The 17,542-nt window shown below is 40.2% G+C and overlaps 1 long non-coding RNA gene across 1 annotated transcript; it reads right to left on the reverse strand.

Moving 5' to 3' along the window:
- Positions 1 to 9,810: 9,810 nt before the first annotated feature.
- LOC307194193 lies at positions 9,811 to 17,335 on the reverse strand. Its single transcript, XR_013830528.1, has 3 exons — positions 17,086 to 17,335; positions 16,156 to 16,273; positions 9,811 to 10,649 (listed from the first exon to the last, which is right to left on the reverse strand). It is a non-coding gene; the product is annotated as an uncharacterized lncRNA (long non-coding RNA).
- Between the last annotated feature and the right edge of the window lie 207 nt (positions 17,336 to 17,542).

Here is a 17,542-nt window from a genome sequence, read left to right on the forward strand (position 1 = left end):
TAGTGGAAATAACTACTGCAGAGCAGAATAAAGAAAAAAGAATGAAAAGAACTGAGGACAGTCTCAGAGACCTCTGGGACAACATTAAACGCACCAACATTCGAATTATAGGGGTTCCAGAAGAAGAAGAGAAAAAGAAAGGGACTGAGAAAATATTTGAAGAGATTATAGTTGAAAACTTCCCTAATATGGAAAAGGAAATAGTTAATCAAGTCCAGGAAGCACAGAGAGTCCCATACACGATAAATCCAAGGAGAAATACGCCAAGACACATATTAATCAAACTGTCAAAAATTAAATACAAAGAAAGCATATTAAAAGCAGCAAGGGAAAAACAACAAATAACACACAAGGGAATGCCCAGAAGGTTAACAGCTGATCTTTCAGCAGAAACTCTGCAAGCCAGAAGGGACTGGCAGGACATATTGAAAGTGTTGAAGGAGAAGAACCTGCAACCAAGGTTACTCTACCCAGCAAGGATCTCATTCAGATTTGATGGAGAAATTAAAACCTTTACAGACAAGCAAAAGCTGAGAGAGTTCAGCACCACCAAACCAGCTCTACAACAACTGCTACAGGAACTTCTCTAGGCAAGAAACACAAAAGAAGGAAAAGACCTACAATAACGAACCCAAAACAATTAAGAAAATGGGAATGGGAACACACATATCGATAATTACCTTAAATGTAAATGGACTAAATGCTCCCACCAAAAGACACAGATTGGCTGAATGGATACAAAAACAAGACGCATATATTTGCTGTCTACAAGAGACCCACTTCAGACCTAGAGACACATACAGACTGAAAGTAAGGGGATGGAAAAAGGTATTTCATGCAAATGGAAAGCAAAAGAAATCTGGAGTAGCAATTCTCATATCAGACAAAATAGACTTTAAAACAAAGACTATTAGGAGAGACAAAGAAGGACACTACATAATGATCAAGGGATCGATCCAAGAAGAAGATATAACAATTGTAAACATTTATGCACCCAACATAGGAGCACCTCAATACATAAGGCAAATACTGACAGCCATAAAACGGGAAATCGACAGTAACACATTCATAGTAGGGGCCTTTAACACCCCACTTTCACCAATGGACAGACCATCCAAAATGAAAATAAATAAGGAAACACAAGCTTTAAATGATACATTAAACGAGATGGAGTAATTGATATTTATAGGACATTCCATCCAAAAACAACAGAATACACATTTTTCTCAAGTGCTCATGGAACATTCTCCAGGATAGATCATATCTTGGGTCACAAATCAAGCCTTGGTAAATTTAAGAAAATTGAAATTGTATCAAGTATCTTTTCCGACCACAATGCTATGAGACTAGATATCAATTACAGAAAAAGATCTGTAAAAAATACAAACACATGGAGGCTAAACAATACACTACTTAATAACGAAGTGATCACTGAAGAAATCAAAGAGGAAATCAAAAAATACCTAGAAACAAATGACAATGGAGACACGACGACTCAAAATCTATGGGATGCAGCAAAAGCAGTTCTAAGAGAGAAGTTTATAGCAATACAATCCTACCTTAAGAAACAGGAAACATCTCGAATAAACAACCTAACCTTGCACCTAAAGCAATTAGAGAAAGAAGAACAAAAAAACCCCAAAGTTAGCAGCAGGAAAGAAATCATAAAAATCAGATCAGAAATAAATGAAAAAGAAATGAAGGAAACGATAGCAAAGATCAATAAAACTAAAAGCTGGTTCTTTGAAAGGATAAACAAAATTGATAAACCATTAGCCAGACTCATCAAGAAAAAAAGGGAGAAGACTCAAATCAATAGAATTAGAAATGAAAAAGGAGAAGTAACAACTGACACTGCAGAAATACAAAAGATCATGAGAGATTACTACAAGCAACTCTATGCCAATAAAATGGACAACCTGGAAGAAATGGACAAATTCTTAGAAAGGCACAACCTGCCAAGACTGAATCAGGAAGAAATAGAAAATATGAACAGACCAATCACAAGCACTGAAATTGAAAATGTGATTAAAAATCTTCCAACAAGCAAAAGCCCAGGACCAGATGGCTTCACAGATGAATTCTATCAAACATTTACAGAAGAGCTAACACCTATCCTTCTCAAACTCGTCCAAAATATAGCAGAGGGAGGAACACTCCCCAACTCATTCTACAAGGCCACCATCACCCTGATACCAAAACCAGACAAGGATGTCACAAAGAAAGAAAACTACAGGCCAATATCACTGATGAACATAGATGCAAAAATCCTCAACAAAATACTAGCAAACAGAATCCAACAGCACATTAAACAGATCATACACCATGATCAAGTGGGGTTTATTCCAGGAATGCAAGGATTCTTCAATATACGCAAATCAATCAACGTGATACACCATATTAACAAACTGAAGGAGAAAAACCATATGATCATCTCAATAGATGCAGAGAAAGCTTTTGACAAAATTCAACACCCATTTATCATAAAAACCCTGCAGAAAGTAGGCATAGAGGGAACTTTCCTCAACATAATAAAGGCCATATATGACAAACCCACAGCCAACATCGTCCTCAATGGTGAAAAACTGAAAGCATTTCCACTAAGATCAGGAACAAGACAAGGTTGCCCACTCTCAACACTATTATTCAACATAGCTTTGGAAGTTTTAGCCACAGCAATCAGAGAAAAATAGGAAATAGAAGGAATCCAAATCAGAAAAGAAGAAGTAAAGCTGTCACTGTTTGCAGATGACATGATACTCTACATAGAGAATCCTAAAGATGCTACCAGAAAACTACTAGAGCTAATCAGTGAATTTGGTAAAGTAGCAGGATACAAAATTAATGCACAGAAATCTGTTGCATTCCTATACACTAAGGATGAAAAATCTGAAAGTGAAATCAAGAAAACACTCCCATTTACCATTGCAACAAAAAGAATAAAATATCTAGGAATAAACCTACCTAAGGAGACAAAAGACCTGTATGCAGAAAATTATAAGACACTGATGAAAGAAATTAAAGATGATACAAATAGATGGAGAGATATACCATGTTCTTGGATTGGAAGAATCAACATTGTGAAAATGACCCTACTACCCAAAGCAATCTACAGATTCAATGCAATCCCTATCAAACTACCACTGGCATTTTTCACAGAACTAGAACAAAAAATTTCACAATTTGTATGGAAACACAAAAGACCCCGAATAGCCAAAGCAATCTTGAGAACGAAAAACGGAGCTGGAGGAATCAGGCTTCCTGACTTCAGACTATACTACAAAGCTACAGTAATCAAGACAGTATGGTACTGGCACAAAAACAGAAATATAGATCAATGGAACAGGATAGAAAGCCCAGAGATAAACCCACGCACATATGGTCACCTTATCTTTGACAAAGGAGGCAGGAATATACAGTGGAGAAAGGACAGCCTATTCAATAAGTGGTGCTGGGAAAACTGGACAGCTTCATGTAAAAGTATGAGATTAGATCACTTCCTAACACCGTACACAAAAATAAGCTCAAAATGGATTAAAGACCTAAATGTAAGGCCAGAAACTATCAAACTCTTAGAGGAAAACATAGGCAGGACACTCTATGACATAAATCACAGCAAGGTCCTTTTTGACCCATCTCCTAGAGAAATGGAAATAAAAACAAAAGTAAACAAATGGGACCTAATGAAACTTCAAAGCTTTTGCACAGCAAAGGAAACCATAAAGAAGACCAGAAGACAACCATCAGAATGGCAGAAAATATTTGCAAATGAAGCAACTGACAAAGGATTAATCTCCAAAATTTATAAGCAGCTCATGCATCTTAATAACAAAAAAACAAACAACCCAATCCAAAAATGGGCAGAAGACCTAAATAGACATTTCTCCAAAGAAGACATACAGATGGCCAACAAACACATGAAAGAATGCTCAACATCACTAATCATTAGAGAAATGCAAATCAAAACTACAATGAGGTATCATCTCACACCAGTCAGAATGGCCATCATCAAAAAATCTAGAAACAATAAATGCTGGAGAGGGTGTGGAGAAAAGGGAACCCTCTTACACTGTTGGTGGGAATGTAAATTGATACAGCCACTGTGGAGAACAGTATGGAGGTTCCTTAAAAAACTACAAATAGAACTACCATATGACCCATCAATCCCATTACTGGGCATATACCCTGAGAAAACCATAATTCAAAAAGAGTCATGTACCAGAATGTTCATTGCAGCTCTATTTACAATAGCCCAGAGATGGAAACAACCTAAGTGTCCATCATCGGATGAATGGATAAAGAAGATGTGGCACATATATACAATGGAATATTACTCAGCCATAAAAAGAAACGAAATTGAGCTATTTGTAGTGAGGTGGATAGACCTAGAGTCTGTCATACAGAGTGAAGTAAGTCAGAAAGAGAGAGACAAATACCGTATGCTAACACATATATATGGAATTTAAGAAAAAAAAATGTCATGAAAAACCTAGGGGTGAAACAGGAATAAAGACACAGACTTACTAGAGAATGGACTTGAGGCTATGGGGAGGGGGAAGGGTAAACGGTGACAAAGCGAGAGAGAGGCATGGACATATATACACTACCAAACGTAAGGTAGATAGCTAGTGGGAAGCAGCCGCATAGCACAGGGAGATCAGCTCGGTGCTTTGTGACCGCCTGGAGCGGTGGGATAGGGAGGGTGGGAGGGAGGGAGACGCAAGCGGGAAGAGATATGGGAACATATGTATATATATAACTGATTCATTTTGTTGTGAAGCTGAAACTAACATACCATTTAAAGCAATTATACTCCAATAAAGATGTTAAAATGAAAAAAAAAACAAGGAAATGTGTATTATCTTTAAGAATTATTCCCATGAAAAATGTCAAATTAAAAGAAAATAAATCTTAAGCTGTATTGAAAATTGAAACTGGAGACCCTCCAGGAAGTTCCCTACATGGAGTCTCAGAACCCCTTTCCCCCTTTCCCCAAGCTGCCTTGTGTTGTTTTTCCCTTTAGGGGAAGCAGATGAGACTGTTAAAATGGACACCAGGTTTGAATATCCCCAAGAAGACAAAACCATTTAAGTCATGCAAGCAGAACTAAATTTAGTTTATTTCATGAACATAAGCTAAACTTAACTTAGTTTATTTCTTACAAATGTCACTGATAATCATAAACAAAACTTGTCATCTTCTTAAAATAGTACAGGATAATAACTTTTAACCAATCCCCCATTGTAATAACCAATCCCTGTAAACATTATTTATTAAAACAACTCCCTCATTTTTACTTTATAAGCTTCCTGTAATGTCGTGCCTCTCAGCTTCATGCGAATTTTGGGTGTGAATTTTCCCAGTTTGTGAACTGTTCTTTTATGAATAATAAACTCTTACTAGATACTCTTTTACTGATCTAGTTTTAATTTTTACTGTTTCTGGATTTTAGACAAGACACACAGGCTGTGGCTATTATCAATTATTTTTAAGCAGGGTGCCCAGGTCTGGTTGCCCATCTCAGAGATGCACCACCCGTTTGCCACATGGGAGAAAAGTGTTTGCAACCTCCTGTTTCATGTTCCTTTGTTGGCAAGCATACTCACTTGCCTGTTCTGTTGGTATCAACATCAGGAAGAAGTGTGCGTCCCTTTGGAGCTTAAATAAGACAAAAGATGATTATGAATTGATTTTCCCATAAGGAGTGACCTGTCTCTCCAGGAGGGGGTTATCTGCGGGCTGTTCTCTGCTTCCTCCAATAGCTGAGTGAGCAATAGCCGCCCTGGGTCTTTGCCACTCACACAGCTTAAGACTCCCACCTTCACAAGGCATCTGGGTAAAGGTGGTTCACTGAACACATATGTTTACTACTGCTCCTTCCATCACCAGTTTTTGTTCTTTGTTTTAAAGCTTGAAGTTATAAAGACAAAGAGAATAGACAACACTTTTGGGGAACAGGGAGTCAGATGAACCTAAGAAAGCTAAACTGAAGCCGTGGTGAAAGCAATTGCAGTGCTTCAGAGAGGCTCAGAACCAGGCTCGGGTCCAAGTAAATACGGAGGTGAATGTGGGGCTGCAAATACAGGAGTGATTGAAAGTCTATGAAAGGAGTTAAACCCCATCCATTCCCCTACGCTTCCAGAAGAGTGGTGTTTCCACCTTGGAGATAATGAAAGAAAATGGCTGATAAAATGGAAACGAGGAAGTTGTTTAACCTTTACAACGATGGGTTGTTACCATGGGTGCTTCCAGACGGCAGGTGATTGGCTAAAAGTGATGATCTTGTACCATTTTAGGAAGATGACTTCAGTTTTGTTTATGATTATCAGAGGCATTTACAGGAAATAACCTAAGTTAGGTTTAGCTTATGTTCTTGAAATAAGCTAGATTTTGTTCTGCTTATGCGGCTTAAGTGATTTTGTCTGTTTGGGGGATTTTCAAGCCTTGTCTCTATTTTATTTTATTGTAACAATTCTGACTAGAAATTCTCATAACAGATGGTCAAATGGATTACCTCATAGTAAAGCCCCCCAGCTTATACTAAGGTATAAGCCTTACTAAACCTTACCCCACCCACACAGGGCTTCCAATCATCTTAATGCTCCTCTCTCGTGATGTGAATAGACAGCCAAATATATCCAGATATTTGAGGAAAGATTCAAGAGACAGAGACATAAAAGAAAAGAAAGGAAAGGAAAAAATGAAATGAAAACAGTAACTTGAAGAAAATAGAGACGCTTGCAGAACAAGAAAATTAAATGCTCAGGCAGATAAGGAAAGATACTATATTCATGTAACAAAAGCAAGATGCTATAAAAAGCAACCTTCAGAGAGCCAAGCAGAACTCTTCAAAATTAAAAATGTGATAGTAGAAATGAAAAACTCAATAGCAAGTATGAAAGATCAATGTGAGTAAATATCTCAGAATAAAGATCGAAAAGAGAGAAATGGAGACTAATAGAAATTCTAGGGAGAGAGAATGCAGAAGACAGAGTGGAAAGTTATCTTTAAAAAAAAAAAAAGGAACATTTCCAGAACCTCAGGACATGAGTTTCTAGACCAAAAAGTCCCCGAATACCCAGCCTAATGGATGAAAAAGACTAACGCGGAATTTCACAGCTCTAGAGAAGATCCTTAAAGTTTCTAGAGAAAAAAAAAAAGTCACAATCAAAAGAAAAAGTAGCAGGATGACATCAGATTGCACAACAATAGCAAAAAAAAAAAAAAAAAAGATAAAAGACAAACATTTTATAATTCTGAAGAGATTATAACAATGTTGAATGACCTTCAGTTCTATACTCAGCCCAAAGAATCAATGAAGTATGCACATATAATACATTATTAGATACGCAAACTTCTAAAGATATACCTACTCTGCTTGCTTTCTCAGGAAGCTACTGGAGAAGGGTTCTACCAACATGAGGAAGTGAGCGAAGATAGAGAAGATAGGGGAGCTAAGAAACAGATGAACCAGGAGAGAGGAAAAGTGGATTCCCAAGGTGATTGTGGTGGTCCCTGAGACTGAAGCAAGAGGAGAGCAGGTGTCCTGAGATGATGATGTCTCTTAGATGATGAAGCTGATAAAAATGCAGGGTGTCTGAGCATATTGAAGGGAGATTTACAAATGTGATAGGGCTTTGGAGATTTGTGATAGGGACACAGGAAATTATGTAACTGAATGAAAAATTGTTAACTCCAAGGTTGCGGGGTGGGGCATGAAACAAGACAGGAAATGGAGTAGGTGTACACTGCCTGGCTCAGCTGTGAATGTGGTTACACAGAAATGGTAATATAACCATAGGATAAATTCTCATCTTCTAATAGTGGGGAGTCAACATATGATGGCCAGAACTGGGAGGTGACGATTCTGCAATATAGGTATATTATTTTGAGATAGAAGTTTTATTCTAAAAGACACAACTCAAGCAGTTGAAAACGCTTGCCTCTGGGGAGTGGGGAAGATGAGGATAGGAGCAGAGGCAGGCCAGGAGCAAGAACTGCTATTTGTCATTATAAGCCTTTTAGAGCTATTTGACTTCTCATACAATATTCGGTATATCCTTAACAGAAATTAAAATTACATTTACAAAGCAGATAGAAGGCCGGTGATGTGCAGGTCATACCTGGATAATGTTTTGCACTGCATTTGATAGGAAATAAAAGGAGAGTGCAATGGGGCAGGGAATAATCATGCAATTTAGGAAAATTATGGAAATAAAATTATGGATCAAAGTTTGGCTTGGATATGAGGGGAGGTGGCCTAAGCCTGGCAGACCCTAGAACCTGAAATTCAAAGCTGCGAAGTGACAGCACACACACTGTTTAACCCAGTTTCCATGTGAATCCATTATCATTATAGGAAAGGTGATAATTTATCTCCATTCTACAAATGAGGAATCTGAAACTCGCAGAGATTAAATGACTTGGCCAAAGCAACTGACTCATGAGAAGTAGAGCTGGGATGTCAAATGCCAAGTTTCCAGTTTTGCAGTGCCTGTTACTCTAAAAAAATTGAGCCTGTCTCAAGGATGGATTATTGATACAGATAGCAAACAGCTCGAGAGGTACATTTATTTAAACAGTTATTGACTAACCATCTACATTCGCTGAGATGGTTACACGGTGCTCAGCCAGTGGTCAGTCTTCATTGCCCACATGTTTTGGAGCTGGATCCCACAGAGAAATTGGTAAAATAAGGTGACTCAAATACTAGCAGCTTTAGCTCAAGAGTGGAGGCGGCTTTCTCAGACGTCTTGCCTTCCCTGCCTGGTTCTACTACCTCTTTTCCGTTTGTCAGTGTTCCCTATTTATCTCTGCCTTTGGAAACACTCCAGCCTCACTACTTGAGGAAATAAAAATCTGGTCTTGGTCTCAGCTACAGTGACCAACTTGTCTCAGTTTACCTGGGACTGTCCTCATTTTAGCACTGAAAGTCCCCCACCCTAGGAAACCCCTTAGTCGCAGGCAAAATGGGACAGCTGGTCAACCTGGAGGAGGCATTAGCCACCTTTAGGAATAAGAGCTAGTTCAACCCACATGCTCAAAGATGATCCAACACTTTGAGAATGCTTCTCCGGGAACTCACTTTGTTTGTCTCTAGGTCGTGGCTTCAGCTGACTTGAAAAGCAGGGGGACATTTGTGTGCACATGCGTCCTTCTTGCTTTCCATCCCCTAATCTGATCCTCACTGAGCAAAGATCTGGCTACATAATCTTAAGCAAGTTATTTAAACAGTTTCCACCTCCCCTCTGGGACTAACAAGGCTTCATAGGGGTGATATAAAGATTGAATTATGCCATTTATCAAATGTTTACTACATGCCAGAAATTATGTACATTATAACTATTTATATTCTGTCTCCCATCAATAGAAGGTTCATGAAGATGGGAATCTTATCTGTTTTCTTTACTGTTGTATCCCAGTGGTGGGGGGTAGGGGTGGTGTTGGAATATATATATATAAATAATATATATATATATATATATATATATATATATATTTTTTTTTTTTTTTTTTTTTTTTTGCAGTACGCGAGCCTCTCACTGCTGTGGCCTCTCCCGGAGCACAGGCTCCGGACGCGCAGGCTCAGAGGCCATGGCTCACGGGCCCAGCCACTCCGCGGTATGTGGGATCTTCCCGGACCGGGGCACGAACCCGTGTCCCCTGCATCGGCAGGCGGACTCTCAACCACTGCGCCACCAGGGAAGCCCTTTTTTTTTAAATATATATATATTCTGAATATTTGTTAGGTGACTAAATGAATGATTATATTTAGTCCTACACAAAACTGTAAGGCAGCAATTCCCATCCCAGTTTTACAAGTTAGGAAACTGATGCTCACAGAGTTTAAGTAACTTGCTATGCCCACGAATGAGTGGCAGACTCAGAATTCAAAATCAGGTCTGCCCAGCCCAAACGCCAGACTCTTGGCCACTGTGCTAAACTAAGACAAGGCATGTGCCCCACACGGTACCCAGCCCATAGCAGAATGGTACCCAGCCCACAGTAGAATGTAAACCCCCTTCTTCTCGCTCTTCTGTACCTCACTCTTTGATCATTGCTGCCGCCAGCACAGAGACTCGTGGCCGATAAATTTAAAGCCTGGAAACTGCTTCCTCCTGCCTGCCTAGCGCACTGAGGTCTGTTCCAGCAGGAAGGCAGCGCCAACGGAGTGGCATTAATTGCTGGTGACTAGTGTGCACATCCGAGCGAGGAAGTGGCACCTTCCATCAGCGCTTGTCTCTTCACATCATCCTGGGAGTAATCTGACCCAACACACCATCACCATTTGACAGGAATGTCACTGCCTGGAGACCCAAAAATACTAAACAGGAAAGCTCCTGCAGAGTGACAGCCGGAACATCCGTGTCTGACAGTGGCGAGTGCTTGCTCACCCCATCTCTCAGCCCAAAGTGCCCCTCATCTGTGTCTGGGTCTGTCGAAAGTATAGGTGGAGGAACGCGTGCCCTCCTGGGTTCGCATCCTGCTGGAGCTCTTCTATGGCTGGATACTTACGCCAGCTCTTTGCCCTCTGCTTCCTCCCCTGGCACCTACCTTTTCATCCTTTTCCCAAAGGTCCTCTGAGTTCTTGGAGTTTTGCAGCTGTTCTTTTATTCGCTTTTATTCTCTCTTCCACTCCCAGAATTCACCTGCATATAGGACATACCCTTTGTCATTAAATTTATCTTTTTTTCCGAAACAAGATGAAAATAGAAAGAATACGTGTATGCATAATGTGGATTTCACTGGAGACTTTGGAACAACAGGCAGCTGTCAAGAGCCATCAACTCAAAATCTCATAGTGGAGTTTGTCCTAATACCAACAGGGGCCTCTTCTTGCCCCATACTGCCCCCTCACACTGCTTAACCTACCACTGCCTTGCAAAATTCTCTCACCCTTCTTTCTTTGCCCTGCAACTCCTCCTTCCAAAAAGAACCCTGGACCTCTGAATTCTTCATTTATGACTCAGAACACAGCAGGTTTCCCTACCTCAAGATAATCAGAAACAAAGGGCCTTAGAAGATAGTTGAGGTTAAACTAAAAAGCAAAAGGAAGAAACAGAATCCTGTTGTATTATTGTTAATATCAATGACTGTGTCGTCCTTGGAGATCACCGCCTACCTCTCTGCACCCACAGCAGGTTGCCTGAGCTTTCAGGCGGTCCTCCCTGACCCCCGCTCTGTACTGCTATGTGTTGAATTAGTGCTTATGGCACTGCCCCCTCCAGTGGACCACTGACATCGCCCCTGGTGGTCTCTAACCTAACTTATTCCCCCTTCCAGGCTTAGCACAGAGCAGGTGTGCTGGAAGCCGTGTCCATTTAGGCTAATTAGGACAGATGTAAGACCCCAAGTTTTCCAAAGGGACAATGCCATAGCGGGATGAACTGATCACTTTACCCAAAGCACACGCAGCCCCAGAATCAGCTCTCACTGACCTTGGTGCTTCCTTTGGAAGAAGCCTTGGGATTCAGGTCCCATCTTTACTTCCAGTGAAAAGTGGCTGCTCGCCTGCTGATGGCCCAGTGTCAGCTTTCCCCGCCCCGCTTACCCTTCTCTTCCCCACTGGGATTTTTGAAACCACCTCCTCCAGCGTGCACATAAAAGGCGAGTATGTGGCAAAGTTGAATCACCTGACGCTGTACAGTGTGTTGTCATTATTGTCACCGCAGTGTAATAAGACATGGTTTATTCATTTCTGAGAACTCCCAGCATTTGGTGCTTCCTTCCCACCCCTGCCCGTCACTTAGGAGAATCTATCTTTTCTCACTCAACTTTTTCTTCCTTCCCCACCCTTTAGGAGAACTCTGTGTTTGCTTGGAGCTACCCAGACATACTGGGCAGAATCAGGAATCTGAGTAAAGAGCAAGAGAAGACTGGAGGGACTGGAGGGAAAGAAGATGCTTGCTGTCGAGTTCAGGTGCTCCTTTATTTTGAGCAATGGATGAAACTTCAGAGAGGTCATGTCATCTACATAATAGAGGTTGGTAGAGGAGGGGAGATAGCAAAAATATGGCAGCTGGATGCCGGTGAGGACTTGGAGGATGAAGGGTAAGGCCCTCTGTAGCTGTGACGTCCATCTAGTAGCCACTAGACACATTCAACTCTAGAATTTCGACTTCAATTAAGTAAAGTTAAATAAAAGTAAAATTTCATATCTTCAGTCATAGTCACGGTACAAGTCACAGTTCAAGTGCCCACCAGTCTCGAGTGGCGAGTGGCCACGGTATAGAACAGCATAGACGTAGAACACGTCCATCATCACAGTTCTTCTGAACAGTGTTGCTCTAGAGCTATTGTAGGGTGTGAAAAAAAAGAATAGAAGAAATTGTAAAGAATTATTATTGTGAATTATAACTTAGATATTTTTTATCCTAGATTTTCTTTATCCTATCCTATGCAAGTGAATGTTGGATTTTTCTTCCTTCTTTTCTTTTTTTTGGTCATGGAGATACTTTAGACAGCTAATCTTTGTTTTCTTTTGACTATAACTAGGTATAGAATTGGTTTCCATGAGTGCATGCTTCTATGAGTCCCATGGTTCTTCTTAGAAAAGCTTGCAAGTATAGTTGTCAACTCGGGGTGTCATTACATAGGGGAGAGACTATGGGAGTTGGCTTCAGAAAATCTAGGTTCAAATCCTAACTTCTCCACCTACTACTTAAAGTCAAAGGACACTAGGTGATAAGAAAGGCTCACTTTCCCACTGGTTTCATCTTGTTATGTGGGAAGAGAACTGTCAGGCAGTGAACATTTACTGAGCTCCCACTAAGTACATACTGTTCCACAGCTTGGTTCTGAGAGCAAATCAAATGTGAACACATGGGTCTTCTAGAGGAACTCTTAGCATAGCAAAGAGATAGAATACAAGGCAAACAACAGATACCTCAGCGTATCTTCACCTAGATGTACAGACACAGGGCAATCTCAAGGAATCTGGAATCCGGTGGAACTTCGTGTGATTTGAGTAGGTCAGGCATCCTTTAGTCCTCGTCTGTCTCCTTGGGGCTATCTACCCACCTCTTAATTAGTCTTTTATGCCTGGAGGTGATTTTTATCTAGATCCATTAAGTCAAAACACTCACTGGTACTCCATCTCCCAGACTTTTCAGGCATTCATCGGCATAAGTGAAATGAAATCACTTTTGCAAAGAGCCCATCACCAGATGAGGGTTTGCACCTGAAGGTCTTCAGGTCTAAAAAGATGTTTAGATTGGTTTTTGTCAGATCAGGAATTTATTTGGCCTTCCTTTTGTTAGTCTTCTAAGAATCCTTCCCAGGGATCCATGCATTTGTAAAGTAGGATGGTTGTTTGATGGTTTTCTTTGGAGTTTAAGATCTGGAAGCCTGGTGAGAACTACCCCTAAATAAAACCATTGTTTAAGAGACCCTATGTCCTTCTCTTGCTTTGTCCAGATCATTGAACTGTGCTTCAGAAAGACTACAGAAAGACAGTGTTTTACCTAAATAGTGTAAAGACAATCAGGGACTCAAGTGCATTAGAATCACATATGCCCTAACCTCCTCCCTCAAGCCTATGTTTCACCAATTCACTGACACATTTTTTTTCCTCCTGTTTTACGACTTGTGCAACTGAGCAAATGAAACCGCATGCACTGAAGATGTTCTAACAAATCAAGCCCTAACAAAATATAACTTAAAAATCTTTTAGTCTTTGATAGAAGACCTGCTCATTCCCTCTCAAACATCCATTGACTTTCCTTGCAAACAGACCTGTCTGTTAAGATAGGCAGTGTGCTCAGCAAATAATTCCTAATTGCAGCCTCCCATGCAGCCAAAGTTGGTCTGTGACATCGTTCTTAACAATAACGACAGCAACCCTATTATGACATGTAGCATTTGCCCATTTCTGCGATGGAAACGCTTCCAACATGGTTGATTTCAAGCCACCAATGGTTAAGAACTGGCAAGCAAAGTCCCTAAAGATTTAACAGTCATCCCTTGCAGGCTAATAAAAGCCAGTTTTGGCAGACAACTAGTTCTAGCCAATTAGACATTGGCTGAGTTCTGCTGGAATCTCTGGGAACTTTTTGCTTTTTTCCAAAAGAAGATAATGCTGGAGTTACCATGGCTCTTTTTCCTGTCTTGAACATCAGTGTGATTCTGGAATTTCATCAGTAGTCTTGCAATCATAAGACAACAAAACGAAATGCCAACGTAGTAAAGTAGAAAGACGGAAAGAACCATAGAGCCATGACTGCGGCTGTGGAATCCCTACCTACAGTCTTCTTGTTATGTGATATAAACAGATATCAGGTTTGTTAGCTGCAGGTGGAAGTACCTCATATGTGAAAGGAGGCTGTAAGCTGCGTGTGGAGGTGAGAAGCAGGAAAGAGATGGGTGGTGTTGAGGAAGTCACCATCATAGCAGGAGACTGAAGCTCATGTTACGTTAATGACCGAGGCACCATCCCCCCCTCCCCCATAGGATATTTTCCCCCTTTGGTGTTTGGAGGTTATGTATTCTCTTTTTTTTTTTTTTTTTTTTCTTGCGGTATGCAGGCCTCTCACTGTTGTGGCCTCTCCCGTTGCGGAGCACAGGCTCTGGACGCGCATGTATTCTATTTTTATTATTTAAGAACTACCCTGGCAATTTTAACATACGCACTTAATAAAGTCTAAAGTTAAAGTTAGTCTCCTCCTGAAAACTATAAGGAACTCAGAACATTTTAAATCTGACCAACTCTTTCCTTGTTTGTATAACATTGTTGTCAAACATTTTAGTTCTATCTAGTTTTTTAACCTTCAAATTATCCTCTTCTGCATTCTCTCTATTTTCTCCTCTGACCCTTGGAGGAACATATATTAAAATGTCTTTTATAGCTGGAAGTTTGCATCTTTTGATCACCTGCAGTCACTCCCCTAACCTCCTCCCATCCCCACCTCTGGTTCTCTGTTTCTATGAGTTTTTAATTTTAGATTCCACATATAAGTGATGTAATACACTATTTGTCCTTCTCTGACTTATTTTTCTTAGCATAATGCCCTCGAGTTTCATCCATGTTGTTGCATATTGTAGGAGTTCCTTCTTTTTTATGGTTGAATATATATATATATATATATATTTTTTTTTTCCATTCATCTCTTGATGGACACTTAGGTTGTTTCCAAGTCTTGGCTATTGTAGATAATGCTGCACTGAACGTGGAGGTGCAGATATCTTTTCAAGATCCTATTTTCATTTTCTTTGGATGTATGCCCAGAAGTGGGATTGCTGGATCACATGGTAGTTCTATTTTTAATTTTTTGAGGGGCTTCCATACTATTTTCTACAGCAGCTGTACCAATTCAAATTGCTACCAAAAATAAGTTCTGGGTATGTAACGTACAGTATGGTGAGTATAGTTAACAATTCTGTATTGTACGCTTGAAAGTTGCTAAGAGTTAGACCTTAAAAGTTTTTATCACAGGAAAAAAATTTTGTAACTACATGAAGTGATGGATGTTAAGCTTAAGGTGGTAATCATTTTGCAATACATACATATGTGAAATTGTTACGTTGTACACTTTAAGCTTGCGCATCGTTATATGTCACTTATATCTCAGTAAAATTGGAAAAAATAATAAAATCGCAATCATTTAAAAAATGAAATAAAATGTATCTCTCACCTATATCTCTTCACATTTCCTTTGTACTTTGCAGTTACTTATCTCTTGCTTACATTCTGCATTATTTCTTGAGATATATCCTACAGTTCAAAAAGACTCTGATTTTTTCCTAAATTTTTTTTACCACATCAATTCTTTTTAATCTTTCTATTGAGGTATTTAAAAAAATACTACATATTCTGGGTTTCTTCAAGGTCTGGTTGTTCTCTTGCAAGTACACCTGATCATTTTTGTTCATTTCTTGTTCCTATTCCTTTAATCATACCACATTTATATTATTTTATAGCCTGCATCTGGCAAGTCTATCTGTGGGATTGGGGTAAAAGTCAATTTTTCAAACTAGGGAGCAAAGTGCCCCTTGTTTGTGTGTTGGTCATGCTTAGAATCATGAAAACAGCATTGGAGATGAAGATGGCTATAAACGGATTGGAGCCAATGTCCCTAGGAGAGGCATGAATTCTGTGACATTCTTGCCAGCAGTACTGACCATGGCCTTAGTCCCCAGTGAGAGAAGGCTATCACCTACCAGAGCAGTACTTCCAGGTATCTACACTTCTGACCATTAGGCATTCTTGAAGTTATCCTTTTTTTCTAAGTAGAAACCAACGTTTCGAGTTTCTTCTTGTAGCCCATGGGTCTGATTTCTGGAGTTAACAGAACCAACTTAAGCTTTATTTCTCCTACAAACTTTCAGATATATGATTACAATGATATTCATCTTAAGTCAATTTCTTCAGATACATAGAAATAGTTGGTAGAAGGAAGGCACAGGGCATGCAGTATTTCCAAATCTCTAGCTCTCTTAGGATAATAAACTCCTTTATTTACCCTGAACCTAAGAGTTTACAAGGCATTTTCATAAGCAGCAGCTCCTTTATCTCACAACAACTCTGGGAGAAGAGCATCACATCCCCATTATGCAGACGGCACCTATGAGGCTCTGAGAGTTTAGGTGACTTGCTCAGACTACAAGCTCTGAACAGTAGAGTGGAGTGAGAGTTCAGTGCAGAGCTTCTGAGGCCAAATGCATGTTTTTCTCACTTGTTTTCTCTTAAGATCCTGCTCTCCTTCTGCCCATCCCTGTTCCTGAACAAACATTTTGATTTTATGATCTGTTGCCAGCTGCTGATTTATTTTGGAAGCAAGGATTGGCTGGAACTGAATGATACTGTATGACCATCCTAGGATTACAAACTGGAAAACTCATCAGGGGAGGGAACAGGGTCTTTATGAAAAAAGACGCAGACAATGCCACTCCTTCGGAAGAGGAAATGCAAATGGGTTTAGGGTAGACAGCCAGCCAGCTTCATTCCTGGGTTCACAGTGGCTTTGCTGATTATGGGAGATAAGTCAGGGCACCCCATTCTGGGGAATGTGAGGGACATGATTTCTCAAAGGCTCTTTGTCTCAGTCAGACCCCAGGTGAAAGGCAGTGAATGTGCCTCATAGTACTCACGTTTGCTCCAGCTTCTGGGCGCTGCTGGCTGGTACATGGTTTTGAGGCATCATTCCTTGATCCAGATTTGATGTGGGTTTTGTGCCTTATCTTCAGAGACGCGTCACAGGGACTGGCATTCTAAAAGCATATAAACGCATGGGCATGGAGCTTAAGCCATCCAGGTTCCAACTGAACCATTAACTTAATTTATTCTTCCAACAAATATTTACTCAGGGCTTACTCTACATCGGGGACCGTGCTAGGTGTGAGGGCACAGTGCGGAGCTGAATCAGACAGGTGAGGCTGCTGCTTTCAGGTAAGGCCTTGAGTTTGCCCCATAATAATAGCAGTGATGACTCTGTACCAGGGACCAGTGTCAAGTTCTTTCATGTAATTAGCCCTCACAATGACACTATGAGGAAGGAAGATGTCATCTGATAAGACAAACTTAGAAATGTTAAACAGTTTGTCCCCA

Source organism: Stenella coeruleoalba (assembly GCF_951394435.1).
Source record: "Stenella coeruleoalba genome assembly, chromosome: 11".
In the NCBI taxonomy this organism is placed as follows: domain Eukaryota; kingdom Metazoa; phylum Chordata; class Mammalia; order Artiodactyla; family Delphinidae; genus Stenella; species Stenella coeruleoalba.